General features: G+C 28.8%; 1 long non-coding RNA gene across 2 annotated transcripts in view; it reads right to left on the reverse strand.

The window, feature by feature from the left end:
* The window catches only part of LOC112211221 (uncharacterized), a 16833-nt gene that overhangs the window by 10679 nt on the left and 2802 nt on the right, over positions 1–3352 (reverse strand). The gene's annotated exons all lie outside the window — the stretch shown is intronic.

Genomic DNA, 3352 nt, shown 5'->3' on the forward strand with positions numbered 1-3352 from the left:
TTAATTCAAAAATAATAACAATCGAAGTTGTAATTATTAAACTTTGATTTGGTTAATAATTTTTAATATTTTATTATTAAATATTTCCAATTGGATACTAATTCCTCTATACGTTTGAACACCAAATTCCAATATTTTATTACTACATAGTACCAACCTAGGTACTAATTTTTGAATATCATGTGCATTAATGATTTATTTTTTGATGATAGTGGAGAAAACCCCAAACATAATAACATTTTACAATATATTGTTTGTTTTTACACTAATAGATGAAATTTAAATCCCTAACGGAAGTATTTTTATCATCACCTTCATTTAAAACTATAAGGACTGCCTATACAGTTTGGAAATTAGTAAGATATTAGGAATAACAAAAACACAAGGTTAGAAGTGTTCTGTAAGAGGCTTGGTGACATCCCTATTACCTTTTTGATCTTGCATCCATCAAAAGTGACAAATAATTTTAAAGATGGAGGATAACTCACAAAACATAATCATATTTGACTAAATATTATTATAGATTAATATACAGAGGATGAACTTGAAGTAATAAAAGTCATCTTGCCATCAACTTCACTACCCACACAGTTAAGCAATTGGCAATATATAACAATTACAAATAAAAATTATCACATAGTGGTAACTTAACAACATAACAGCATTATTTCACTATTTATGTCTTCAAACTGTTGAAAGGTATGTTACATATTTAAATTGTTATATACTAACAATACAGTTAAGAAATTGGCAATATATAACAATTACAAATAAAAATTTGGATAATGTATAGTAAGTAACGATATTTTAAAACATCGATGTATTTTGCGTAATGTATTGTAAGCAACATTTTAAAACATCGATGTATTTTTGTAATGTATTGTAACGATATTTTAAAAAATCGATGTTGGAATATTAGTTTCATAAAACACTTCTGTCAGGCCGAAGAATGCGTGATCGTAGGAACAGACCTCATGTTTCTGAAATAGTTATTCAAAAACATCGATGTATTTTGGGTAATGTATTGTAAGTAACGATATTTTAAAACATCGATGTTTTTTTGTCGATGACGGATTCTTAGTTTCAAAAACCACATCTTACAAGCCGTAGAATGCGGGATCGTTGGAACAGACCTCATATTTCTGAAATAGTTGTTCAAAAACATCGATGTATTTTGCATAATGTATTGAAAGCAACTTTATTTTAAAACATCGATGTATTTTGCGAAATGTATTGTAAGCAACAATATTTTAAAACATCGATGTATTTTTGTAATCTATTGTAAGTAACGATATTTTAAAACATAGATGTTTTTTTGTTGTCGATGTTGGAATATTAGTTTCATAAAACACTTCTGTCAGGCCGAAGAATGCGTGATCGTAGGAACTGACCTCATGTTTCTGAAATAGTTGTTCAAAACATCGATGTATTTTGGGTAATGTATTGTAAGTAACGATATTTTAAAACATCGATGATTTTTGTAGTCGAAGTCGGATTCTTAGTTACAAAAACCACATCTTACAGGCCGTAGAATGCGGGATCGTAGGAACAGACCTCATGTTTCTGAAATAGTTGTTCATAAACATCGATGTATTTTGGGTAATGTATTGTAAGTAACGATATTTTAAAACATCAATGTTTTTTGTAGTTGATGTCCTATTCTTTGATTGGAAAAGCACTTCTGACTGGCCGGAGCCTGCGTAGTCGTTGAAACAGACCTTATGTTACTAAAATGGTTAAAAAAAAAATCGATGTTTTTTTGTCGATGTCGCATCTCTAGTCAGTAATCCCCTTATGTTATCCTCTTGGAGTAGAAAAGGAAAGCACTTACACAAACTTTACTTATTGATTTTCTTATTTATATTCCTTTCCTATCATTCAATTAATCCAAGGCAACTATTCTAAGTAATTATCAATGATGTGGTTCATGATGCAAGGTTACCTTTTCTTTTAGATTCAAACCTCTTATGTAGGTATAACTTTAAATTGTACATTTTCAGTAAATTTCAGCCTACCTGGGACAGCCTGCACATCACACCTTCAAATAAATCACTCAGAGGAATTTAGGTAGGCAGTTTGTAGGGCCCCACCGTAATCTAACCAATAGAGGAAAAATAGAAGGATGCGAAACAGGAGAATAGTTAAGCATAGAGCAAGTAACTTCCTTCTATATGATTCACATCATCAAAGTCCATAGACTCCTAACAAAAATTCATTAAGACACAATAACCATAGATGTTTTCTTTCGGCCACCTCTACAACCATCTGTAAATTATCCAATAGATTTTTTTCTGCCAATACTTTTTTCTTATTACAATTAATTTATACATACAGTTCACTAACAATAAGCCAGTCAAAAGTGCAGTAACATCTAGCCTTAAGAGGAAGGTGCACTTCATACACAATATATTAAATTAACAATTAAATGAGTTTCAATAATATATGGAGTTACCTTTATTCTATAATTTCATTTCTTATATCACTAATAAGTATTAAAATATAAAATGGTAATTAGTATAAAAATGAATGTTTCAACAAAAAAAAAAAGTAGTAAAGTTATTTCTAGAGTAACAAATACATAAACAAATATTCATGATATGAACACTAACATACTTTTGATTATGAATAAATACTTATCATGCTAATAAATCTGGTTTTGGTAGAGAGAGAAATGGTTTATTTGGCCACGCTGCCCAAATACATTGGGTTGCTATAACACACAGCGTTCCAATCAATCCATAACTGGACATATATACACAACAATACATTAACATTTTTCAAACAATAATTATAAATAAACTAAATACAATACACTTCAAATAAAAATATTTTTTTATTAATTATTTTTTATATAATTGTTTGAGAGTGGTTTAGTTTATTATCAATTTACATAATTTTGATCCTTTTTACTCTCAACCATTATTCTTTAATAATTCTCCAACGTTTCGGCCCTCAGGCCATTCTCAAGGATACATCCTAGATTTAAAAAAACTTATTTAAAAAACAACTTCCCTCTTTCACTTATATTTATAAGTTTCATTTATAAGTTTTAAGTTATAAATATAAGTGAAAGAGGAAGTTGTTTGTAAAAAAAAAAAGGTTTTTTAAATCTAGAATATAAATTTTTAAAAAAAGTTATATGTGACAAGGGCAATTAGCCTGCAATTTCAGATATAAAAAAAACAATGACATCAATATTGAAGGTTTTATCCTTGAGAATGGCCTGAGGGCCAAACTGTTGGAGAATTGTTAAAGAATAAAGGTTGAGAGTAAAAAAGACCAAAATTGTGTAAATTGATAATCAAAATTTTTTTTCCCCTACATACATTTGTTTTCTCCATATCACACAAAC

This window comes from Halyomorpha halys, unplaced genomic scaffold, assembly GCF_000696795.3.
Source record: "Halyomorpha halys isolate HHAL.00 unplaced genomic scaffold, Hhal_1.1 Scaffold1868.1, whole genome shotgun sequence".
NCBI lineage: Eukaryota > Metazoa > Arthropoda > Insecta > Hemiptera > Pentatomidae > Halyomorpha > Halyomorpha halys.